Source organism: Lynx canadensis, chromosome A1 (genome assembly GCF_007474595.2).
Source record: "Lynx canadensis isolate LIC74 chromosome A1, mLynCan4.pri.v2, whole genome shotgun sequence".
NCBI classification, from domain to species: domain Eukaryota; kingdom Metazoa; phylum Chordata; class Mammalia; order Carnivora; family Felidae; genus Lynx; species Lynx canadensis.
Genome location: NC_044303.2, coordinates 84,500,561 through 84,528,017, shown reverse-complemented (window position 1 = coordinate 84,528,017; position 27,457 = coordinate 84,500,561). Strand labels below are relative to the sequence as shown.

The 27,457-nt window shown below is 39.6% G+C and overlaps 1 pseudogene; it reads right to left on the bottom strand.

Annotated features, from left to right (window-relative positions):
- Positions 1 to 19,436: 19,436 nt before the first annotated feature.
- On the bottom strand, positions 19,437 to 26,044 carry LOC115510832 (annotated as a pseudogene).
- Positions 26,045 to 27,457: the final 1,413 nt, after the last annotated feature.

Sequence of the window (27,457 nt, the reverse complement as noted above, 5' to 3'; positions counted from 1 at the left end):
GTATGTGTCTACCCTTGTATGTTAAGGCCTGTTTATCCCTAGCTGCTTTCAGAATTCTCTCTTTATCTTTGAATTTTGCCAGTTTCACTATGATACGTCATGCAGAAGATTGATTCAAATTACGTCTGAAGGGAGTTCTCTGTGCCTCCCAGATTTCAATGTCTGTTTCCTTCCACAAATTGGCGAAGTTCTCAGCTATGAATTGTTCCAGTACACCCTCAGCCCCTTTCTCTCTCTCTCTTCTTCTTCTGGAACTCCTATGATACAGATATTGTTCTGTTTCATTGAATTACTTAGTTCTCTAATTCTCCCCTTGTGATCCTAGATTTTTTTTTATCTTTTCTCAGCTTCCTCTTTTTCCATAATTTTATCTTCTAATTCACCTATTGTCTCCTCTGCCTCTTCAGTCCTCACTGTGACCACCGCTATTTTATTTCTCACCTCATTTATAGCATTTTTTAATTCATTATGACTACTTTTTAGTTTCTTGATCTCTGCAGCTGTAGATTCTCTGCTGTCCTGTATGCTTTTTTCAAGCCCAGCTATTAATCTTATGAGTATTAATCTAAATTCTTGTTCAGTTATATTGTTTATATCTGTTTTGATCAATTCTTTAGCTGTCATTTCTTTCTGCAATTTCTTTTGAAGAGAATTCTTCCGTTTCTTCATTTTTGCTAGTTTTCTGTCCCTTATGTGTTTTAAAAGCTTGTTATGTGCCCTGAACCTGCAAGCACTACTATATTAAAGCGGGGACATACACTGTTCAGGGCCTGGCCCTTAAGGAGGTGTTTTTTGGAGAGGGTTACTTGCGCTTTGTTGTTGTAACTTTGGTTACTTTATCTCCCTACTTGTAGTGATGTTTTGGACCCTCCTTCATGTGTGCTTTGAATTGTAACCCTGGAAAGGAAAAGAGACAAACAAAAAACAAACAGAAAACAAAAACATGCAAACACACATATTAAAACAAATGAACAAACAAAAAAACAGAAAACCAGAAACACCAGCTACAAGTAAACAACAGGGTGATGGCAGTACTGACAGAAGGGGCCTTATCCCATACAACGAGAGAAATGACAAGTACAGGGTGGGTGGAGAAGAAAAAATAAACATTGACCAGGCAGAGAAACTATACAGCTTAATCCAGAGAAAGAGAAAGGAAAATAAAGTGAGAGGTGGGGAAAAGAAAGGAAGATAACATTGTCCAGACAGAGAAACTATATGAATTAGTTATTCCAGAGAAAGAGAAAGGACAATAAAGAAGGAGGGGTAGAACATGTATCAAGAGAATGGATTAAATATGTCTGCTTAAACAAGCCAAGAACCAGAGTAACCAGACTATAGGAAGGAAGAGTTAAGAAGGAGAAAAGGAAGGAAGAATATATCTACATAATAAGAATTGTCTGAGAATTAAACCAAGCAATGCAATAGTGCTGGTCTGTAGGAGGGACCATCTAGTTTATCAGCATCAATCCTGCTCCTGTAGATATTCAGTTACCAGGCTCAGAGGGTCCTGTTGTCGTGTAGGAAGGTTCCATCTTCACTGTAGCCCTGCTGTCTGATCCCTGAGGTCCCACCTTGGTGGTGGTGGGGAAAAAAATGGCAACACCCCAGTCTCTCCTCCACATTCCAAGAGTCCCAAACCACTCTGTTTGAGCTGTCCTCACTGTGCCAGAGGTGCAAATGAAGCAGTTTGTCTTGCTCTGTTGACTCCCAGCACTTGGCTGGGATTCAAACTCTCGCTCTACGTGTCCGATATGTGGTCTCTGGATGGTGGACACACACAGGCTTTGTCCTGTCCCACAGCACTCCGGGGAGGGGATCGCTTTCTCCTACTGTGGAGTAGCGACCCTGACTTAGCCCCTGAGCCTGGGGCTGGCTCCCTTTCTCCCCAAGTGCACTATCAGGACAGCTGGCCCCAGTCTGGAGAAAGCCCCTCAGTTGGAGATTGTATCTTTCTCTGTCCTGGTCCAAGGTTTTTCTCTTGTCCAGATACACTCTTATGCTTCCCCAGCCTCTCTTTCTCTTCCCTTTGTCTCTCTGCAGAAGGGGATCCCTCCTCCATTTGTTTTATCTCTTCCAGTTCACAATCACACACCTATGGCCCACCAGGTTTTCCCAGTGGGGCCCTAGAAGAGACTCTGTCTCTTTTCCTCCTGGACTCTTGGGGTTCAAAGTCCTTTGGCTTCAACACTTCTTTGAGGGATGAGGGAACTTTGGGTCCCCCTACTTCTCTGCCATGTTGGCCCCTCCTCCAAGTTTCTGATATATTTTGGATACTAACCTTTTAACAGAGATATAATTTTCAAATATCTTCTCTAATTCTATAGGTTGCCTTTTATTTTTGTTGATTGTTTCCTTCTCTGCCTAGAAGCTTTTTATTTTGATAAAGTTTCAATAGTTTATTTTTGTTGTCCCTGCCTCAGGAGACATATCTAGAAAAAAGTTGCTATGTCCTATGTTAGAGAAATTACTGCCTGTGCTCTCTTCTAGGATTTTTATTGTTTCAAGTCTCACATTTTAGGTCTTTACCCCATTTTGAGTTTGTTTTTTTGTATGGTGTAAGCCAGTGGTCCACTTTCATTTTTTTGCATGTAGCTGTCTATTTCTCCCAACACCATTTTTTTGAAGAGACTGTCTTTTTTCCCATTGTATATTCTTTCTTCCTTTGTTCAAGAGTAATTGACCCTATAAATGTGTGTTTATTTCTGGACTTCTATTCTATGCCATTGATTTATGGAGGGGCACTCAATTCTCAATAATTGATATGTAAGTTAAACATCATTCTCATCTATTTATTAAGTCATGTCCCATGGACCTGGTCTTAGGATGTTGTTAGTGTTAGTCATTATGAATCATTGTCTGCCCTTGGAAATTGTAGAAGTGCAATATTTGAGAAAAAAACTCTCCCCAACCACTTGTTCCCAAACAGACCAAATTCAGGCTCCTTTGAAGGGATAAGTCACAAAGTTGGTGTCTGAAATTTGTTTTTACCCTGAGAAGATTCTTCATTGTTCTGTTTTCCTATTTCTCTCTGGCAAACTAACTGGCCTAAAGTTTAGCTTATATCTCCAGTGAACCCATCAATTAATTCCCAACTGCTTTTCACCACAACCTTCACCAGTTTTAGAGCTTTCTTAGGTTTGACCATTTTTCACAATCTGTTGCAAAAGAAGTCAGTTTATTTGGAGAGAAATTTGGACATCTCTGTTCTATGGTCTGCTTTGAAATTTCCATTGGAAAAATGTCTGCCATGGCCCTGGTGCTGATTTCTGTCTCTCTCAGGAAGACAGCCCTCTGACTAGAGGCAGGAGTGAGAAGGAGCCCTGTGTTTTTGGCTGTACCAGTTGGGAGTGGAATTTCCATCTTGTTGAGCTAGGATAGGAGCAAGGACTGGATCTTGGTTCAAATAATGTTTGAACTGTTTTTATAAACAATTTACAAACTCAGAATTTCCTGAGTAACTCTTTCTTCATTTACTGCAGGAAAATTTGCTGACTTAATCATTATTATTATTATTTTTTCAATAGTTTACTGGTCTGCAAAGCTTTTCATACTAATGTGTGAAAAGTGGAACTGTCACAAGAATGCCACTTTAATTTGGTCTCAGGTGTACCCAGAGCTTGTTGGAGCCAGGACATGTTGATTATATTTAAGTTCAGAATTACTACCCCCCCTTCACTTTCCTGTTACAATTATGGAGCCAGATTCACTACCATTACACCATGAGGAAAGGTGTAATTATGTATGTGGGAAAGGATGATTGTAGGAAGAAAGTTTCTTTCAACTGTTTTCCAGAAACAGAAGATGGCAGGTGACTCACATACACATGCACAGTCTCCTCCTCAGCCACTGACACATTCATGATGACCTTTCCCCGTCACTAACTTATAGCACTCCCACCCTGGTCTGTCACCTAAGTCCAGTCCTAATTGTCATCATACACATCACTTCTATGTTGGTCTTAGTGAATGAAATCAAGTTTAAGAGGTTACAGTTAGGAGCCCAGCTCTGGACTCCAGGAGACATTTGAGTTGGCTATGCCTGCTCATTCTCTATCTTGAGCCTCTCTGCCCACTCTTGGATAGGTGGTGGCATGAAAAAAGTTACAGATTCTAGGGATTTTTCTATGGCTATAGCCCATCATACTGGCTGTTATCAGAGCAGAGGGGACCTTGGCTTCCCATCTCCCAGGAAGGAGACATCTGTGGATATAAAGATCCTTGAGTGGTCATAAATAGAGTATGCAATATTTCTTAATGTGAATGTCCTTATACTCTTGACACCCTGGATGGTGGGCAGGGGCCAAACCTCTTTTGTTCATTTCTGCCCAGTGAACCCAGTCTGAATCTTAGTTCATCTCCCAGTTTCACTTGAAAATTCTCCCCTTGCAGTACACAGATCCTGAGTCAGGAACAACTCTTAACACTCTCTTGGGACTTCTGGAAATTTCCACATCCTGTTCAGCTCTACCTAAAGATAACATTTATGATATAAATGTGTCAGGACCATACAGTGGGCAGAAAAAGTCAGGAGGTGAAAGCACAAGCTCCTTCTAGCATTTCCCCTCCCAAGTTTGTGGTTGTGGGCACTTACTTATCTTGAGAAGAAAATGAATCAATAAATTGATTTCAAAAATCTTTCTCAGATAGAAAAGCTTATTATTCTGTTTGATATGTATTTGCCTTAATGTCTATTTTGCCCAGGCACTGTGAAAATAGCAGTATAAGCAGAGCAATGCAGAAACCCACATTGCAGAGCTCACCATTCCCAGGGGAAACATGGACACTCAGTTCCTCACCTTTTTTCCTTCTGCCTGTGCCTGTCTCACAGTCCTTCTTCCCATGCCCTGAAACTATGCTATACCCCAGCTACTAGCCACCCATTTGTAGTTGCATCACGTTGTCCATGGACTATACATTACACGTGTATAGTCTCCAGTTGGATGGCTGCACCTAATGATTTCTCTCTTACAAGAATGCCCACTTGCACCCCATATAGAGCTGGTCTGGCTCCAGTCCTGATGGTCAGAGCCCTTATCATTCTACCTTTATTGGATGCTGCAAAGGGAATTCCAGAATATAGAGAAAACATATCCTGGACCAGGTAGGCCACCTCTACAGAAGTTCTTTACCTAAGGTCTACAGACTCCCAGTCTATGAACAACATTCAGGAGTAAATTAATGCAATTAGAAAAAATTATTTTTTCCCCCAGGCTTTATAAGAATTACAGTTTTCTCTTCCATGTTGAATGGAACCAACCAAAGAAGTTCAGAAAGATTTGTGGATTGGTTGTCAAGAGAAACCACAGGTTGTATCATGCCATAGTTGTTACAAACAAGCCAAAATTTTCCTTACATTAACCACAACTTCAAACTAACTGTGGCTATTAGACTTTCTGTTAGGTTTGTGCTTTAATAAATTAATAAAGAAGTACATATACTACTTATCATAAGGCCTTTATTTTATTATCTCAATTACTGTATTTTAATATAATTTATTTCCTTTTGGAGGCTCTGTACCATATTTTATGCATTAAAAAGCATATCTATGAAAAGAATTCTATCAATTTTAGATATGAATGGTCAGAGGAGACTGTGCTTAAAAAGTTTAAGAAGGCCTGCCCAAAATTCCCCAGAATAGATCACATATTAGCCCACAAAACTAGCCTCAACAAATTCAAGAAGATCAAAATTATACCATGCTCTTTCTTCTCTTTTTTCTTTTAGGTGCCGAGGGGGAGGTGGCTGGAGGGAGGGATGGGTATTGACGGGGGAGGGAGGGGATGGGAGAACGGGGGGAGGGATGGAGGTATGGCGGGCGGAGGGAGGTAAGGGAGGGAAGGAGGGAGCAGGAAGGGCATAGGAAGGGACTGAATGGAGGGCATGGTTAATTTCGAATTGTAAGTTAATTCACATATTCCTTTTCACGTTTCCAGGACTGTCCTTTAACGTCCAGTTAAGTACTTCCCCTTCCTTTCCTTTCCTTCTTCTCTTCTCTTCTCTTCTCTTCTCTTCTCTTCTCTTCTCTTCTCTTCTCTTTTTTCTTTTCTTTTCAAAAAATATTTTATTTGTAAGTAATCTCTCCACCCAAGCTTGGGCTGGAACGTACAACTATGAGATCAAGAGTCACATGATCCACTGACTGAACCCCCTGGCACCACACCATGCATCTTTTCTGACTAAAACACTATGAAACTAGAAAACAACCACAAGAAAAAATCTGGAAAGACCACAACTACATGGATGTTAAACAACATGCTACTAAACAGTGAAGTGGGTCAATCAGGAAATCAAAGAAGAATTTTTAAAAAGTACATGAAAACAAATGAAAATGAAAGCACAACAGTGCAAAACCTTTGGAAGCAAAACCTTAGAAGCAAAAAGTGCTTCTAAGTAGAAAGCTTATAACAATACAGGCCTATCTCAAAAATCTCAAATAAACAACCTAACCATACACCTAAAAAATCTAGAAAAAGAACAACAAACAAAACCTAAAACCAGCAGAACATAGGAAATAATAAATATTAGAGCACAAATAAATAAGAACTTGAAAAAAACCAGTAGAATAAATCAATAAAACCAGGAGCTGATTCTTTGAAGAAATGAATACAATTGATAAACCTCTTACCAGATCCATCAAAAAAGAGAAAAAGAGAGAGAGAGAGAGAAAGGACTCAAATAAAGAAAATTACAAATGAGAGAGGAGAATTAACAACCAACATCTCAGAACAACAAACAATTATAAGAGAATGTTATGAAAACTATATCCAACAAATTGGACAACCTAGAAGAAATGAATAAATTCCTAGAAATATTTAAAATACAAAAACAGAAACAGCAAGAAATAGACAATTTGAATAGACTGATAGCCAACAAAGAAATGGAATCAGTAATCAAAACCCTCCCAATAAGCAAAAGTCCGGGAACAGGTGGCTTCTTGACCAAATTCTACCAAACATTAAAGAAGAGTTTTCACTCTTATGTGGATCCTGAGAAACTTAACAGAAGCTCATGGGGAGGGGAAGAAAAAAAAAAAGTTTAGAGAAGGAGGGAGCCAAAATATAAGACACTCCTAAAAACTGAGAACAAACTGAGGGTTGTTGGGGGGAGTGGGAAGGAGGGGAGGGTGGGTGCTGGGTATTGAAGAGGGTACCTGTTGGGATGTGCACTGGGTGTTGTATGGAAACCAATTTGACAATAAATTTCATATTTAAAATAAATAAATAAATAAATAAATAAATAAATAAATAAATAAATAAAATATAAGTATAAACAACAACAACAAAAAAGAAGAGCTAATACTTATTCTTCTCAAACTATCCAAAAAATAGAAAAGGAAAGAAGGCTTCCAAATTCATTCTATGAGACTAGCATTATCTTGATACCAAAACTGAGTGAAGACACCACTAAGAAAGAGAACTACAGACCAATATCCCTGATGAACATAAATGCAAAAATTTTCAACAAAATACAAACAACACATTTAAAATATCACTTACCATGATCAGATGGGATTTATTACTGGTGTGCAAGACTGGTTCAATATTTAGAAATCAATCAATGTGATAATTCACATCAATAAGAGAAAGGATAAAAACCCTATGATCACTTCAATGTCTGCAGGAAAATCATTTGACAAGATATAACATCTATTCATGATAGAAAACATCAACAAAGAAGGGGTAGAGGGAACATACCTCAATATGATAAATGTCTTATATGGAAAAACAAACAGCGAACATCATCCTTAATGGGGGAAAAAAAGTTTTCCCTTAAGGTCAGGTACAAAACAAATACGTCCACTCTCACCACTTCTATGCAAAATAGTACAGGAAGTCTTAGCCACAGCAATCAGACAACAAAAAGAAATAAAAGGCATACAAATCAGCAAGGAGGAAGTAAAACTTTTACTATTTATAGATGACAAAATAGTACATATAGAAAATCCTAAATGCCCCCTGAAAAAAACTACTGGAACTGATAAATGAATTCAGTAAAGTTATAGGATACAAAATCAATGTACAGAGTCTGTTGCATTTCTATACACTAATAATGAAGAAGCAGAAAGACAAATTATGAAAACAATCCCATTTACTGTTAAACCAAAAATAATAAAATACCTAGGAATAAACTTAACCAAAGTGGTAAAAAAAAAACAAAAAACAAAACAACACCTGTTTTCTGACAACTATAAAACATTGATGAAAGAAACTGAAGATGACACAAAAAATTCAAAAGACCTTCCATGTTCATTGGTTGGAAGAACAAATATTGGTAAAATGTCTATACTACCTAAAGAAATCTACACATTGAATGATATCCCTATCAAAATATCAATAGCATTTTTTTTCACTTAACTAGAACAAACAATCTTAAAATTTATGTGGAACCACAAAAGATCCTGAATAGCCAAATCAATCTTGAAAAAGAAAAACAAAATGGTAATACAATTCCAGACTTCAAGTTATATTACAAAACTGTAGTAATTAAAACAGTATATACTATTAGCACAAAATAGATAAATGGATCAATGAAACAGAACAGAAAACTGAGAAATCCACAATTGTATGGTCGATTAATATTTGACAAAGCAGGAAAACCTTATTCAATGGGAAAAAGTCTCTTCAACAAATGGTGTGGTTTTGGGAAAACTGGACAGCTACTTGCAAAAGAAAGAGACTGGACCACTTTCTTATACACAAAATAAACTCAAAAGGAACAAGAACCCAAATATGAGACCAGAAATTATAAAAATTCTAGAAGAGAACACAAGGAGCAATTTTTCTGACATTGGGCATAACAATATTTTTCTAGATATGTCTCCTGAGACAAGGGAAATAAAAGCAAAAATAGGGACGCCTGGGTGTCTCAGTCAGTTAAGCTTCCAACTTCGGCTCAGGTCATGATCTCATGGCTGGTGAGTTCAAGTCCTGCATCCGGCTCTGTGCTGACAGTTCAGAGCCTGGAGCCTGCTTCGGATTCTGTGTCTCCTTCTCTCTCTGCTCCTCCCCCACTTGTGCTCTGTCTCTCTCTATCAAAAAATAAATGAGTGTAAAAAAAATTTAAAAAAGCAAAAATCAACTATTGGGACTACATCAAAATAAAAGGCTTCTTTCTGCACAGTGAAGAGAAACATCAACAAAACTAAAAGGCAATCTGTGGAATGGGAGATGATATTTGCAAATGATAAAGGGTTAGTATCCAAAATGTGTAAAGTACTGATAGAACTCAAAACCCCCAAAACAAATAGTCCAATTAAAAAATGGGCAGGAGACATGAACAGACATTTCTCTGAAGAAGATATACAGATGGCCACATGCACACAAAAAAATACTCAATGTCAAATATCATCAGGGAAATACAAATCAAAACTACAATGAGATAACACCTCACACCTGTCAGAATGGGTAAAATCAACAGCACAAGAAACAGCAGGTGTTGGCAAGGACAGGGAGAAAAAGGAACCCTCTTGCACTATTGGGGGAACGCAAACTGTTACATCCATTGTGATAAACAGTATGGCAGTTTCTCAAAATGTTAAAAATAGAACTTCCTTATGATACAGTAATTACACTATTGGGTAGTTAACCCAAAGAATTAAAAAACACTGCATGCACCTGCATGAATACATGCACCTCTATGTTTATATCAGGATTATTTACAATAGCCAAATTATGGAAGCAATCCCTATGTCCATTGATAGATGAATGGATAAAGAAATGGGATATATTTGTATATGTATATATTTATATATGTGTGTGTGTATATATATATGTGTGTATATATATATATATATATATATATATACATACAATGGAATATTGTTTAGCCATAAAAAAACAATGAAATCTTGTCATTTGCAACATGGATGGAACCAGAGAGTATTATGCCAAGTGAAATAATTCAGAGAAAGACAAATATCATATGATTTCACTTATATGTGGAATTTAAGAAATAAAACAAATGAACGGGGGTGGGGGTAAAAGAGAGAGAGAGGCAAACCAAGATACAGAGTCTTAATTATTGAGAAAAAAATGGATGGTTACTAGAGGGGAGATGAGTGGAGGGATGGGCTAAATAGGTGATGGGGATTAAAAAGTACTCTTATCATGATGAGCATTTTGTAATATATAGAATTGTTCAATCATTATTTGTGCACCTGGAACTAATATAACACTGTTCGTTAACAATAGCGGAATTAAAATAAAAAGCTTAGTAAAAAAAGATGTAAGAGGCACCTGGGTGGCTCAGTTGGTTAAGTGTCCAACTTCAGCTCAGGTCATGATCTGGCGGTTCATGTGTTAGAGCCCCACATTGAGCTCTGTGCTGACAGCTCGGAGCCTGAAGCCTGCTTCAGATTCTGTGTCTCCCTCTCTCCCTGCCCCTCCACAGCTCATGCTCTGTCTGTCTATCTGTCTGTCTCTCTCTCTCTCTCAAAAATAAATAAACCTTAAAAAATTTTTTAAAAGATGTAAATATGTAAAAAAAAAAATGTTACCCAGATGATTTCAATGAAGACTGATACCTATAGCTATGACCCCTGACAATTCCTAAAATCTTCTACTTACATCTGGGGTGCCAGGGACATGTCTTGGAACTATCTGGATCCCTCATACACCCAGCACCAACAATCTAATCTTAGAATACTAAAATAAGAGGGAATGAAGGTTGTACAGAGAATATGACCAAACCTGCTTTCCAGGTTTGACAACTAACACAAACTTTTGCACCTGGATATTCTTCAACCCTATGGGGCCCACCCAGTGTGAATACCCTTTATTGATCCTCTCCACACTCTACCCAGTGGGAGGTCCTGCTCCCATTCAGGTCTTAGAATTGACAGAGATTCCCAGAGCATATCACACATTCCCTCTTTTGCCTTACCCTTGCTTAAACTGCCCTCTGTAACTTGCAGCCAAGAGAATATTAATCAAGACACTTAGTCAACCATTGATTTCTCTTAATTTATTTGTGTCTGTCAAGGTATGAATGTTTGTTCAGGACAACATCCACAAATAATGTACTTGACAAGAACATATTCATCAGTGTTATTTATAGTTTTGATATTTTTCTTGTTCTGCTTTTTACTCTAAAGGTACACACCATGAACTTCCCAGTTCAGCCAAACCTCTGGCCACAGTAACCTAGAGGACAGTTATGCCCACCCCTACTTGCTTCTCCTAGTTGGAATTTTCCAGACACCCATTTGTCCCACACCCAAGCAACCTGTTGCATCTCCTCCTTCCTCAGGCCAATCTCTGGTTCTAGAATTGAACACTGATTCTTTTTTAATTTTTTTTTAACATTCATTAATTTTTAGAGACCCAGAAACAGAGCATGAGTGGGGGAGGGGCAGAGAGAGGGAGACACAGAATCTGAAGTAGGCTCCAGGCTCTGAGCTATCAGCACAGAGCCCAACACGGGGGCTCGAACCTACAAACCAGGAGATCATGACCTGAGCTGAAGTAGGTCGCTTAACTGACTGGGCCACTCAGGCGCCCCTTAACACTGATCATTTTAAGTTGATTTACTCTTTATTGAATTTAAAGTTAATAATACATGTCATGGCAATGATTAATGTTACTGTTCTCAGACTTCTTAGTTTAGTTTTGTGATCTTGATGCTAAGTTTCTCTTTTTCTTTACAATTTTTTTTCATGCTCTGCCTTCCATTTTAAGTTCCATCTTGATGGATAACAATTATTGCAAAGAATATATGTCTGCTGTAAAATACTCAGAATGTAGAAGTATATAAACAAAAAGTGGAAGTTACATGCCTTCCAGGGGCTTCTACATCCTGTAGTTGGTTTCTGAGCTGGGGTGTTCCAGGTGTAGCTTTCCTGAGGCAACAACTGCTCCTATAAGCTGTAGGAAGGTACTTTAGGGAGGTGTGTCTATGGATGGGTACAAGAGTTCAAGTCCTTATCCCTTCTGCTAAGCCTTTCGAACTTGGGTATGTTATTTCAGCTCTTTATGCTTCAGTTTCTTTATCTTTAAAGTACAACCTGATCACGATATTTATCTCTATATCATAGGGTTGCTATGAAGATTAAATTACTTCACACACATGGTAAGTCTTGACTACTATTATTATGATTTTATATCTTTCTGGCTACTGGAGGTTTTTGATCCAAGGAATAAGGAGATACTACAAGTTCAAGAACGTGAATTAACTAATGAAAAGACCAACAGCATATACCTCTGAGGTATGGATGGAGCACTTTAATTTTTCCAGTTTCACTGAGATATAATTAACACATTGTATAAGTTTAAGGCATATAACATAATAATTTTTAAATATTTTATTGTAAATTCCAGTAGAATTAACATAAAATGTGTAACATAATAATTTGATATATGTATATACTGTGAAATGATTACCACAATAAATTTAATTAACATCATCACATCACATAGTTACAAAATTGTTTTTGATGAGAACTTTTAAGATCTATACCTTTGTCAACTTTCAAATATGATACAGTATTTTAAACTATAGTCACCATGCTATGCATTATATCCCCAGAACTTATTTATCTTGTAATTGGAAGTTTGTCTCTTTTGACTATCCTCACCCATTTTCCTTACCCTCTACCCACTGCCTCTGGTAAGTACCAATCTGTTCTCTGTTTCTAATAGTTCGTTTTCACAGATTCCACATATAAGTGAGATTATACATTATTTGTCTTTCTGTGTCTGACTTATTTCACTTAGCATAATTCCCCTAATGTCCATCCACGTTGTCTTAAATGTCAGGATGTCAGGATGTCCTTCTTTTTTATTTCAGGATAGTATTCTATTATATAATTATATAATATATATATTATATATTATGTTATATTATATATATATATATATATATATATATATATATATATTATACTTCCTTCATCCATTCATCTGTTGATAGACACTTATGTTGTTTCCATATCTTAGCTCTTGTGAATAATACTGCAATGAGCTTAGGGGTGCATATATATTCAGGACAGTGATTTTGTTTCATTCAGATATATACCCAGAAGTCCAATTGCTGGATCAATGGTAAATTTAATTTTAATTTTTTGAGGCCTCTCCGCATACTGATTTGCACAGTGGTTGTACCAGTTTACACTCTCAGATGGAGTACTCTCATACAGTAAAGAGTGTCCTGAGGAGAGAAGTGCTGGCCACTTGGATGCACACTTGAAAGGACAAAGTTAGAGAGACCTAGGTAGGGAGACTGGGGCACAGAGAGTGGGAAATCCATTTTTATTGTTTAAATCACCCAGTGGGTGGCATTTTGTTATGGCAGCCCTAGGAAACTAAGACAGTTACCTTCATAATTTGAACCCAAGATGCATCCCTGCTGCACGCCTTCACACACCCACCACTCTGTCCAAACTGGTTCACTCATAGCGCTCACATAGAAATTTTGTTTTTGACTTCTAGGCTTATTCTGTTATCTGGAAAACTTCCACATCTCCATCCTAACTCTTTTTTGTTTTTAATTATTATTTTTTTAATATTAAATTTATTGCCAAATTGGTTTCCATACAACACCCAATGCTCATCCCACCAGGTGCCTCCTCAATGCCCATCACCCATCCTCTGCGCCCTCCCACCCCCCATCAACCCTCAGTTTATTCTCAGCTTTTAAGAGTCTTTTATGGTTGGGATCTCCCCCCTAACTCTTTTTCAAGTCACATTTCACATCCCAACACCCTTATATGTTCTGCCCCTTACATGTTCATGTGGGGGTAGAAAGCACTTTTTGGTCATGCAAATGAGTGAGTGGGGAAAAATGCTTTGAAGTTGGTAATGAGAAGTACTTAGGGTGACATTTTCTCTCTTTTAGTAATCTCCTTTCATGCTCCCATGGCAGCTGATCTAGAGTCTCAACTCCTACTGAGCAATGGTCTCAGGAAAGCATCCCAATGCTGGGCCTAGGCCCTAGCCCAGACCTACACTGTAACCTTGGCCTCCCCAGGTTTCCTGGTAGGATTGCTGTGAACATCACAAGATTATTCACAATGGCTTGCACATCAGGACCTGATCCTTACTCTGACTTGTCCACTTCTCAGATGAACAATGGTGGGCCTCAGGATGACACCTTCCTCATGGTTCCCCAAACTGTGGATTTTGATGAATTCCATCTCTACTTCTTGAACTAAACCAAAAAGCTGGGACGCAGAGTTGGGATCCTCATTTTTTGTCTGGTGGTTTCTCCACATGTGACAACTTCTTCTTCATTTTCCCTCCAGGCCTAAGGGAGTGGGGATTTCAGAGGCCAAATGCCTATGAACTTACCTGAATCTCATTTACCTTCCAGGCTCCACATTCAAAAACCACTGCATATCTGAGCTTCTGAACCATGAGCTCTATTCTAAGTGATGGAATGAGAACATTATAGCAGCAGCTGTAGCTAAACTTTATTCAGACCTAGTCATGCTGGCACTGTTCTAGGTTCTCTAAGCCTAGGCACTCCAGTTCCAGAGTCCAGGTAAGATTTTATACTTCCCTTATGTCCAGGTTCTTATGAGGGGCATAATAAATATTGGTGGGTGCACCAAGGGCCAGAAATTGAGTGGGAGCTGCACAATTGGTTGTCTTTCTCCAGGGTGGGCTCCACCATGGCCAAAACCTGTGCTCAACCAAACTCTATCACCTCCAGACCCTTGTCTGCCTCCTCAAACTTTGACCCAACTCATTTTATATGTCCAGGAAGAATGGGATTTTTATGAGTTGAACATCTGGCATGTATATAAGTGGAGGCCATAAAGAGGGATTGAGTGTGTTTATGGAGCCTTTATTTCCTCCTCCACCTTTACATGACACAGGTATGACCTTGAAAGAAGTGCAAACACCATCTGGGGCAGAGGGCTTGGTCACTCGAAGAACCAGTTCTCTTGCATGACAGGCTACCAGATATTGTTCAAGTGGCAGGTGGTCCCAGGCTGGGGCTGGACAACTTGACACCATCACATCTCTTTGGTCTCTGCATACCCACATGTTATCAAAGGTAGATAGCAATAAAATTCCTTGCCTGAAATGATAGTCACTGATTAAGAAAATTCCTTCTATTTTGCCATAATTCTCTTCTCTCTACATTTCTCTTCAGACTGGTAAAATTGGCTGTGACATCCTGTTTTAAAGACTCAGTTCTGAAGAAAATCCTTCCTTAACAACCTGGATGATCAGGCCATTTGAACATGCCCTATGCCAATGGAAGAACATGTTCAGTTATACACATTGCCCTTCCTCTTCAAATATTTTTGTTCCTAGTCTGCACCTTACATTTTTTAAATATAATTTATTGTCAAATTCGTTTCCATACAACACCCAGTGCTCATCCCAACAAGTGCCCTTCTCCCTTCCCATCACCCACTTTCCCCTCTCCCCACCCCTATCTACCCTTAGTTTGTTCACAGTCCTTAAGAATCTCTTATGGTTTGCTTCCCTCCCTCTGTGTAACTTTTTTCCCCCTTCCCCTCCTCCATGGTCTTCAGTTACATTTCTCAAGATGCACATATGAGCAAAAACATATGGTATCTGTCTTTCTCTGACTGACTTATTTCACTTAGCTTAATACCTTCTACTTCTGTCCACGTTGCTACAAATGGCCAGATTTCATTCTTTCTCATTGCCAAGTAGTATTCCATTGTGTATATAAACCACAACTTCTTTGTCAGTTGATGGACATTTAGGCTCTTCCCATAATTTTGCTATTGTTGAAAGTGCTGCTATAAACATTGGGGTACAAGTGCCCCTATGCATCAGCACTCCTGCATCCCTTGGGGAAAATCCTACCAGTGCTATTGCTGGGTCATAGGGTAGATCTACTTTTAATTTTTTGGGGAAACCCCACACTGTTTCCCAGAGTGGCTGCACCAGTTTGCATTCCCACCAACAGTGCAAGAGGGTTCCCGTTTCTCCACATCCTCTCCAGCATCTATAGTCTCTTGATTTGTTCATTTTAGCCACTCTGACTGGCGTGCGGTGATATTTCAGTGTGGTTTTGATTTGTATTTCCCTGATGAGGAGTGACGTTGAGCATCTTTTCATATACCTGTTGGCCATCTGGATGTGTCTTTGGAGAAGTGTATATTCATGTCTTCTGCCCATTTCTTCACTGGATTATTTGTTTTTTGGGTGTGGAGTTTGGTGAGTTTCTTATAGATTTTGGATACTAGCCCTTTGTCTGATATGTCATTTGTAAATATGTTTTCCCATTCTGTTGGTTGCCTTTTAATTTTGTTGATTGTTTCCTTTGCTGTGCAGAAGCTTTTTATCTTCATGAGTTCCCAATAGTTCCTTTTTTGCTTTTAATTCCCTTGCCTTTGGAGATGTGTTAAATAAGAAATTGCTGTGGCTGAGGTCAGAGAGGTCTTTTCCTGCTTTCTCCTCTAGGGTTCTGATGGTTTCCTGTCTCACATTCAGGTCCTTTATCCATTTTGAGTTTATTTTTGTGAAGGGTGTAAGAAAGTGGTCTAGTTTCATTCTTCTGCATATTGCTGTCAAGTTCTCCCAGCACCATTTGTTAAAAAGACTGTCTTTTTTCCATTGGATGTTCTTTCCTGCTTTGTCAAAGATTAGTTGGCCATACATTTGTGGATCCAATTCTGGAGTCTCTATTCTATTCCATTGGTCTATGTGTCTGTTTTTGTGCCAATACCATGCTGTCTTGATGATTACAGCTTTGTAGTAGAGGCTAAAGTCTGGGATTGTGATGTCTCCCACTTTGGTCTTCTTCTTCAATATTACTTTGGCTATTTGGGGTCTTTTGTTGTTCCATACAAATTTCAGGATTGTTTATTCTAGCTTTGAGAAGAATGCTGGTGCACTGAATGTGTAAATTGCTTTGGGTAGTATCGACATTTTAACAATATTTATTCTTCCATTCAATAAGCATGTAGTGTTTCCCCCCCCCCCTTTTCTTTTTATCTTCTATTTCCTTCATAAAGCTTTCTATAGTTTTCAGCATACAGATCTTTTACATCTTTGGTTAAGTTCATTCCTAGGTATTTTATGGTTCTTGGTGTAATTGTGAATGGGATCAGTGTCTTTATTTCTCATTCTGTTGCTTCATTATTGTTGTATAAAAATGCAACTGATTTCTGTACATTAATTTTGTATCCTCCGACTTTGCTGAATTCATGTATCAGTTCTAGCAGTCTTTTGGTGGAGTCTCTTGGGTTTTCCATGTAGAGTATTATGTCGTGTGTGAAAAGTGAAAGTTTGATTTCATCTTTGCCAATTTTGATGCCTTTTATTTCATTTAGTTGTCTGATTGCTGACACTATTACTTCCAACCCTATGTTAAACAACAGTGGTGAGAGTGGACATCCCTGTCATGTTCCTGATCTCAGGGGAAAAGCTCTCAGTTTTTCCCCATTGAGGATGATGTTAGCTGTGTGTTTTTCATAAATGGCTTCTATGATGTTTAGGTATGAGGTTTTAGAAGGTAAAAACACTTTCTTCTATTTACATTCGAGTCAGGTGCTATTGCATGGAAGCTTCATGGTGTATAGCCAGCAGTGTGGACAGCAAGTTGAAGATGATAGCCATGTATTGTTTTGAGTATCATCCAGGAGAAGTTATATACTTATATAACAAGTGACCCCAAGGTGCCAGAAGCTACAATGTTAAAGATTTATTTCTTGCTCATATTATCTGAGTCAGCATTATATATTTTCCAAATCATATTAACCTGGGACACAGGATGATGGAGAAGATGCTATCTGAACAATTGCTGGTTGTCATGGTGGAGGGAAGAGAGAGAATAGAGATTAGCACCACTGAATTGTATAATTAAAAATGGTAAAGGTAATAAATTTTTACATTACATGTATTGTATCACAATAAAAAAATGGAGAGAGAAAAAGAGAGGGAGAGAGAGGATAATCACATACTAACCACACACTAGCTTCTGGTGAAAAGTAGAACACATATTTCTGCTCACATTTCATAATTCAAAGAAAGTCATATGACCAAGCCTACTGTCAGTGAGACAGGGAAGTATAATCTACCCCAATGGAGTGTCAGTAAATCTCTGGAAATATTAATACCTTTTCCAAGACCTTGCTTTGATTCAGGAGCAAGTCCTTGGCTATTCCTCTAAGAACTGGGAGATGGGGCAGGAGCAGGTAGAGTTAGTTCTCTGTTGTTCTCCTGATGTTGAGGGCAGTTGGTGGAGGGAGCAATAGTCATTAGAGGGACTTAGGAGACACAGATAAGCCTTCATTCAACTTTAGCCAAGTTGCATTTTCTCTGAGCCTCAGGTTCCTCATCTGAAAAAAAAAAAAAAAAAAAAGGAGATTGGATCAGGCAAGTGCTGATGTCAGTGTCAGCTGGAGCTGATTACCTATGTGGAGATCTCAGATCCATCAGGGAAATGACTAGTGGTGTATGCATAGATTTCAGAGAACAAAGTGAAATACTAGTGGTAACTTTTCTCCATGCCCTCACCAGCACATGACTCCAGAAGTTCTACCTGTTTCTAGTTATATCTTGACTTACTTTCCCCCAGGTTGGTGTTTCCTCTTCTTTATTCTCTGCTTCCTCAAAGCCTGTTAATGATGCTTTAGAGGAATTCTACTTTTCCATTGCAAGAAGTGTGTCTCATAGTTTTCTGGTTCACACATTCATGTTTCATCTTCCCAATCATCTATAACCTTTTTGAATGTTACATCTATGTCTTCCACTTCTTTTTTTGAGCCCCCTACTACTCTGCTTCTTCCATACTCCCTACAGTACATTTCACAGAGCTGGACCCAAATGCAGTTTCTAGATCACCAACTACAATTTATATACGCTTACCTCATTCTGTTCTCATAACATTACCACAAGAAAGATATTATTCCTCTCATAATAGCATCTGCCTTGAAGCTCTTCTGTCAATCCAGTGAAATGTGAAACATTTTGTACCATGTCTGGCACAAAGTAAATGATCAACAAGTCACAGGTGGGACTATTATTATTACTATTAATGATAAAGAAACTGAGGTTTGGAAGCGCCAAGTAATGTCACATATTGCACAGTTAGCAAGTCAAGATGGAGTTTAAATTCAGGTTCTTCTGATTCCCAAAGCCCGGTATTGTAGTCTGTGGAGCCACTATTTAATATCTCTGTTTCTGGCCCTCCTGGGTATATGTTGGATTGCCCTTCCCCACTCTGACCATGATGATTGCACTTGGTCAAAAGTGACATTTGTCGCATGAAGGTGAAAGCTTTAGAAACCAAAGGTTCTCGTACCCACTTCTTATGACAGCTGTGCAATTTTTTTTAATTAAAATACTGAGTTTATTTCACATGTATATTTTTGTCTCCCCACCATTTCCATTTGTCTGACCACCACTACTACTATGTCCTATCATAGCATTCCATACATACTTAAAACCAAGCAAAGGGTGAGCTCCATCTTTAAAAACTAAACATATTTTGGACAACACATTCTTGGTAATGGAACCTGGACAACATTTATCAGACACAGTAGGGAAAGTTCTCATTCTGCATTATAAAAAGGACAGCCAGATATCAACTGTTACAGAAATGAAATAAGATGGAAAATTTTAACAAACTGTTTAAACTATTTTCTTAAAGAGACTTCCTCCACTGCCTGAGATCTTGAATAGCCTCTTGGTCAGTCATTCAGAAGCAATTCTTCACATAATTGATGAACTTGGCTTCCACTTTGGGAAGAGAACCACCTTTTTCTATACTTGCTTGCATTTTTGCTTTAGTGTCTTCTACAGAGCTAGGTCCTTTCAGTGTTTTGGGAGTCTTTTCCTGTTTTTTGAAAGATTCTTGACCTTTTGATCTTGGTGTTGATGGTTTTGAGTCTTTTCCATTCTGGTTAGATTTTTGTGCATTTTTGGCTAGAGTATCTCATATAGATTTCTTTACTGGAGACTTTTCTTCAGCTTCCTCATAATCAAAATCATCTTTGTCATCATCTTCATCATCATCGTGGTCATCCTCATCTTCATCATCATCTTCATCAGCAGCACATTTTACTTTTTCTCTGTGGAATCTTGCTACCACTTCCGGGGGCAGAATGCTTTCCAGATATGCTAAGGAGTTTCACATCCTCTTCCTCTTCATCTCCTGACTGCATCCATCTTCCTTCACAGCTACTAAGTGCTGTCCACTAATGTACACAGGCCCTGAACCGCATTTCAACCGTAAGACCACAGGTGGTGTTATTTCAAAGCCCCTAAGGAAAACCATTGGCTGTACATTTTCAAAGTTGCCAGTGTGACTTTAATTGGACTGCCTTCATAATTCATTGCCTCTGCTTCAACAATGTGCAATTCATCCTTTGCACCAGCCCCTAAACTGACCGTCCTTAAAGATAACGGGTGCTTGTTTTCATCATTAGCCACTTTAAAGTGATAATCTTTGTCAGCCTTTAGTTCACAACCGAAAAGATAGTTCTGGGGCCTCAGGGGGCTCATGTTCATGTCCATCGAATCTTCCACGAGGTGGTGGCATGCACTTAGGTGGGAGATAAGGCGGACAGAGAGAAACGACTACTGTTCCACAGAACAGCCGCGCAGGACGGAATCGCACCAGGGACGGGGCTGTGTAATGTTTTTTGTTTTGTTTTGTTTTGTTTTTTTTAGTTTTCTTTTATTTTTTGAGAGGCAGAGAAAGACAGAGTGTGTGTGGAGGAGGGGCAGAGAGATTGAGAGAGGGAGACACAGAATCAGAAGCAGGCTCCAGGCTCTGAGCTGTCAGCACAGAGCCCCATGCGGGCGGAACTTACAAACCCATGAGATCATGACCTGAGCCACAGTCCAATGCTCAACCGACTGAGCCATCCAGGCACCCCCCTTTTTCTTTTTTTCTTTTCTTTTCTTTCTTTCTTTCTTTTTTTTTTATTAGACGGCTGTGTAATATTAAGATGAAACCTCTGTCAGACTGGATTGCTGCATTGTAAAGATGAGCAGAGTACTTCTATCAATGCATTCCAGACATGAAACATGAGGGAGAAATTAACATTTGTAGTGTTAGGCTACTGAGAGTTAGGGGTTGTTTGTTACTGTAGCATAACTTAATTCAAGTGACTGATATACTCAGGAAAAAAAATGCTTATGTAATTATTCACATATCCTTTTGAGGATCTTCTTACCCACCAATCAGGGCTGATAGCTGCTTTCTTGTTATTTCAATCAGTATTTATCTTTTCATTAACAAAGCTCTTAGTGGTAGGTCAGTGATTCTAAATAGAAAGGTACTATCTCCTAAGGAGTGTTTTGAAGATTTATAGAGGTGTTTTGAATTGTTACAGTTATTATTTGTGGTGGTGGTAATACATGACATTTATTTTTATTTATTAAAAAAAAATTTTTTAATGTATATTTATTTCTGAGACAGAGCATGAGTGGGGGGGGGGGTCAGAGAGAGAGGGAGACACAGAATCAGAAGCAGGCTCCAGGCTCTGAGCTGTCTGCACAGAGCCTGACATGGGGCTCGAACTCACAAACTGTGAAATCATGACCTGAGCCGAAGTTGGTCACTCAACTGACTGAGCTACCCAGGCGCCCCTATAATACATGACATTTAATGGGCAATAGGGATGCTGGACATATTGCACATTTGGGGACAGTCTAATAAAGTTTTGTCCCAGATTTCTTGTGACTCTAGAATATCCAGGAGGACAATCATGTTAGTCAGAAACTTATAGTTACTGTTACCTAGTATATAACTCACTTTTATATATAAATACAAAACATTTGGGGACATAGTTTTTGTACTGCATTTTCCAAGCATGCAATTATCATGTAAAGAGGTCTAAACTTTTTGCTTAGAACTTTACTGAGAGCAATTCGCTTTGGAAAATTCCATCATCCATAGTAATAGCATTCATGGCAATTTGAGAGTCCAAAACACCACACACACATGCCCCAGTCAGACTGTTGCTCTGGAATTCCTTATCACTCTATTTATATTTACAACTATGAATATTTTTCTCCTATATTAAAATGTCAAAATATAATATCTGTCCCAAATCCATTCTCTTAAATCCAGTCATCTGACGTCTTTGTTGTATCTTCTACTCTAGTTGTGCTCAAACATTTCCACATTGAAACACTCTTACTATAAATGACCTTTCTATTGGTGGTCCATTATATAAAATTTCATGGCATTGATCTACTGAAAAAGTTTGTAGGTGGGTGAATTTATTCATAAGTTGCATTTCCATATAGTAATGGAGTATTGCACAGTATCTGTTAGTAGCAGGCTTTGGGTCTGAGTGAGTTATGAATTATTAGGGTAGGCTCTTGTTTTTCCACAGGCTACTAGTCACAGAGGAAAGTAAGATGCTACTTTTGGGCAGATGCTAATATTCTTCTATTTTCAGACAAGGAAACAAAAGTTCAGAAAAGACAATTAAATGTCAGCACTGGGCAACACAATGAGTGCTCCTCACTCAGCCTCCTCCCTATGCTGCTGTCCATGAAGCATGGACATTGTAGTTCTGAGAGTCAAATGAGAAAGCATTAGAAACAGGCACATTGGCAGATTCAAGTAACATGAGCACCGATGTTTGTGCATTTATCATTTCAGGAAGCTTTTCCATCCACTCAACAATGGCAGTCCTTTCCTATCATCACCATCCAGGATGTTTGCTACACTGTTCCTTCTGCTTCCATAACTCTGGCTCTCTATAGTTGACAAGTACTTTGGTAGACATGTGGTGTCTCTTTGCTCTGAACAAGCCATCTACAAAGGGCAAGGTTCTCCCTGCACAGTGCTGCTGGGTGCTGCTGCCTGGAAGGGAGAAGGAGTGTGTCTCAGGCATGGTCAGGGAGTGAGGCCAAGAATGGGGACTCTCTGTCTTTCAAGGCTTGGGCTGACCGATGCATCTATGATGTGTCCACCTCACAGAGTACTTCTATGTGCTGGCCTGGATCAGTCTCTTCTGGAGGCAAGAAAGGCAAGCCCTATCATCCTGGAAACCCCCAAGCTGGAAGTCCACCGTGACAGATAAAACCTCACGTTGAATATGTACAATACATTGGAACCAGGAACTCAGTGGCTCCAATTCAGAGTTGTGTGAATTTAGATCTCAAACTGCTCTCAAATTGTTCCCAGAAACAGTTTTGGTGGAAGAGATAGGGTGAAAAGCTTCCCTGGTATGGGATCCCATGTAAGTGCAGCCAGGGCAGAGGACCTTATTTGGGTGCTGGCTATGGGAAACTCAAGCTGGAGCCTCCAGAGAGAGGCTGTTTGATTCCACAAGGACATCTCTTATGGCTTAGCCTTCTTTCATTGATGGGTGCATGAAATCAACTCACCTGGTTAGCACACAGCAGATATTCACTGTGGACACTGCTTTCCTCACCCTAACTTACCTGGCAGGTTACATGGGTACCCACTCTTCTGTGATGGTGACTCAAGGGGAGTAACTAACCAGCATTGGGGTTGTTGCTGCTCAACTAAGGCTGGGCTCATGCCAGAAATGTGGGGCCAAGAGGGAGGCAGAAAGAATGCATGAACCTGTCACAGAATGAGTATGGAAGCCTAGAAGAGAAGGACAGATATTCACTGGCCCTCTTTGACTCTGGAAAGGAACCTCTTTGATCTTTTTCTCTCATAAAGAGATCAACATCAACAGAAATTAAAACTGTGGACCTAGCTAGTGACCTAGCTTAGGGCTGTGTATGCCCCAATTAAGATGCAGGAAGGATTAGTAGGAGAGGGAACAATTTAAGGTGAGTTCCTGGTTTCTGGCATGGTTGACTGGCTGGATTTTGGTACCATTACCAATAATGGGAGGGGGAATAGGAGTATAAGAAGGTTTGAGAAATAAAGTAGGGGAGGGGTTAAGTTTAGCTGGAATGGTATTGAGTTTCACTTCCCCATCAATATCCCCTGGTGGAGACAGAGATACAGAAATGGCACTCAGGAGAGAGAGGTTTGGGATGGAGACAACCTTGAATCCTCTTCAGTGGGGGGTTCTTTATCTTTGGTTCTTCAGTTATTATTTATTAAAGCTTGCTTTGGAAAACCTCACAGCTTATTAGAAATCTGATCAAAACACCATGTTTGAGAGGGGCTGCCCTAGGAGAAGTCTGATTTTCTGGGCTGGATGTGTATGTTTGCATAATATTAATTTTTTTCTAGGTTATACATGTTAAAATTCAGCTGAGAGCAACCCTATCCCCATCCTCCTTGCCTCTGGCCATGCCTCCCACTGTGGAAGAAGCATTTCAACCAGGGTTCCATACATAACCTTGTTGCAGGCTTGTTGCCAAGAATTCTCTGGAATTCCTTTCATTTGCTGGGGTCCTGATTTTCACACAGCAACTCCATTATAAATGTACAGGGAAATGCTACTGATGGTTAGCCTGCTTCTCTGCCTGCTCTTAGCCTTCACTGTAAGCAGATCACACCCATATGAAAATGGGAAGAGAAGGAGGAGTTGAGGGGAACCTGATGTGCTTTCTAAGATCTCCGGAATGGCCTGATACCTTCACCAAAGGTGGACAATGTGTGTGTCAGGATCACTGTAGTATATTCCGGGGACCCAAGCCAGGTCTGCCCAAAGTATGCAGGAGTGGGACCTGTGGTAGAGGAAGAGTGCAGCTGTGGTCTGTGGGGTGGTTTGGAGTCAGAAATATTAATGTTGAATCTTAGCTCACCCCTCCATAGGTATGGGTTCTGGAGGCTCCTCTTCTTTAGAGGGGTTGGCTTCACAACTTTGTGGATCTGAGGAAATCTGTGTATTTTTCATAATGTTTCCAGTAGTACTCTGGACTATGTGTGGAAGAAGGACATGATATTTCGGGTTTTCTATAATAAGATGTAGCCACAGCTGAAGACACCAGCTTCAGTAAAGACAGAGAAGGAATTAATCTGGATTTCCCTTCGTCCAACTTCTAATATCCCACTGGAGCCTTCTACTGGCCAAACCTAGTTGGAAACCAGTGGGAAAAAGATCCTGGGAAATGTGGTTTTTAGGAAAAAGAGCTTGTTTCAGAACAGGAGAAGAGCACAAAATGGATCTATGAAGAAACAGGCTGTAAATGATAGATCTACAGGATGTAGATGTAAAGATATGGTGGTTTGGGGTGATGAATCTCCAAAACGATCTGTTAGAATTAGAACTAGTACCTGGGTAAAGATGACCCCATCCACACAGGGGATGAAGAGGTCTCTTCCTGAGGATAGACCATTGCCCCTTAGGAATGACAATTTGGAAGGTTGAAGCCAGGGGTTTTGGTTAACATAACACCAGAAGGTGTTGAGAGTTTTAGGAGAACTAAAAGGAACTGGACTTCTACATATTGTATGATGATTAGTTTTCATGTCTCTGAATCTTTTGTTAAACTGTCAGGCCCTTAAGATGAGAGCCTATGCAGCCTTATCCTTGGGGCTCTCTAAGTGAGTGCTAAATGAAGAGTAAAATTTTAGAACCTGTCCACGTGCCTCCCCCCAACCCATAGCAGGAATTGGAAGAGGCATGGCTCTCTACAGTCCACAAGACAACTTGATGAACATATGGTGTCTCTGTTAGGATAATTGGGACAATGACCTCATTTTATATAGAGTCTGAAGTCCAGAGAGAATGAGACCAAGCCACATAGTGAGTCAGAGTCTGAGTGTAGAGAGAAATGCCCTTCTAACATTTTCCTGAGTGCTCATAAATTACTGGAGGGTGATCTAGTCAGGCCTTGAGTCCAGGGTTAACAACATGGTGGAGAATATCCAGGGGTTCCTCATACCAGACCTCAGTGTGGGAGATGGAGGACAGATGAAGGGGGGGAGGTGGGCAGGAGGCACCCCTCACTTCCACTCATTAAAGAAATACAGGTATAAAGAGATGAAGAGGCATTTTTAGTCTGGGATCACTGCAGCTAGGACCAGAAGTCAGCCTGGCTGGGGCCTTTGCTGCCCTCCACCCAGTGCTGCCCATATGTCTCTACCATATTCTCCACCTTCATGTCACTGCTAGGTCTTTTCACCTTGGTTGCTGTTCTTTGGAAGAACTCATGTTTGAGAAATTTACATGTGGTGATTAGAGTGAGGGGTGCAGAGGACGGGCAACACCCAGGACCCATGAATCTCTTCCTACTTGCTCTGCCTAGAGAAATAATAAAACAGTGCTCCACCTCCCTGTCTCACCCCAGGGAGGGATGATCCACATTCTGGGGCTCTCTCCTCTGCCATTGACCATTGCCTGGCATGGGACTAGGCACAGATAAGCCTCCCTTTCCCTCAGAATTCTGGAAGTTCTCTTCTTCCTAGATTCTTTCTCTTCCCAAGAAGGAAAAAGTAAAGTTGTGTGTCATACTTCATACCTCCTAGAGTTCCTCATTGGAGAGAATTCTGTAATGTCTGGGGCCCAACACATGCTATTTAATGCCCATGTCACTAATCTTATGTATCAAATAATTAGCTTCTTTAACATAGGAAACAATCAACACCTCTAAATATCTGCACATAAGTTTACCAAATTATACTTCCCCAACTGTATAAACACCAACTATAAAATTAACAAAACACCTCTAGGGATTGAATTAGAATCAAAGCCTGATGTATCAGCTTCTCATGAAACATTTAATCCCTTTAGTGCACTGAGAAGTCACCCACAGCTTTACACAAAGCTTGACAGCATGGAGACATAAGCACCACTTCTAACTGCTGTAATGCAAGAGATTGACAATTGTTTACTTTTTCTTAGAGCTTGCCTCCCTCAGGTCTCAGGAGCCTCAATATTTTTACTCTTCCCCATGGTGCTATAATGTTACTAGAACTTTTAAAGCAGAAACGGCCTCCTGCTAGTTATGGTCTTGTGGTCCTTTTCCACTAGACACATCAGTAAGACTTTAAAATACACACCGTTCTCATAGTTTATTTGTTTACGGCACAATGTTCTTCCCCCATTGTGTTCTCTTGGCATTGCCCTTGGTCAGTCCTGTGTATCCAAGGGCCTGATCAATATGGTATAAAGACCTGACCTGTTAGCAGAATTAAACACCCTAGAACCTTCCTCAGTATTTTGTTACAGTTAGTGAGGGCCTTGAATTTGATTCCCAAGATGTAGGAATGTCAAAATTAAGAAAAGCTGGACATTACTCAAAATGGTAAAGACAGATTTCAATCAGTAATATTCTATTGCAATAGGGAAAAGAGTCCAGTGTTAACTGAACTCAACTTTGATTTGAACAGAGATGACTGGGCATTTTAAAGAAAGAATGAAGGAATAGTGAGGGGAAATGCAGGGCTTGAACAGAGTCAGGGAAGTGAAAAATTCCAAAAATAAGGAAAAGGTCCATGTTAAGCCCATCTGGGTTTACTAATTTAGGCTTATGGAAGTTAGGATTCTCCCACAGAGGCTGGGAGACAAGGGCCCTTATTCAAGTGTGGATTGGAATAATCATTTCTTTTGGCAGCTTTAAGGTTTCTCAGGCAGGCAATTTTAAGGGGGATAGGTTAATCCTAGGGATTACAGACCTGAATTTTTAGATATT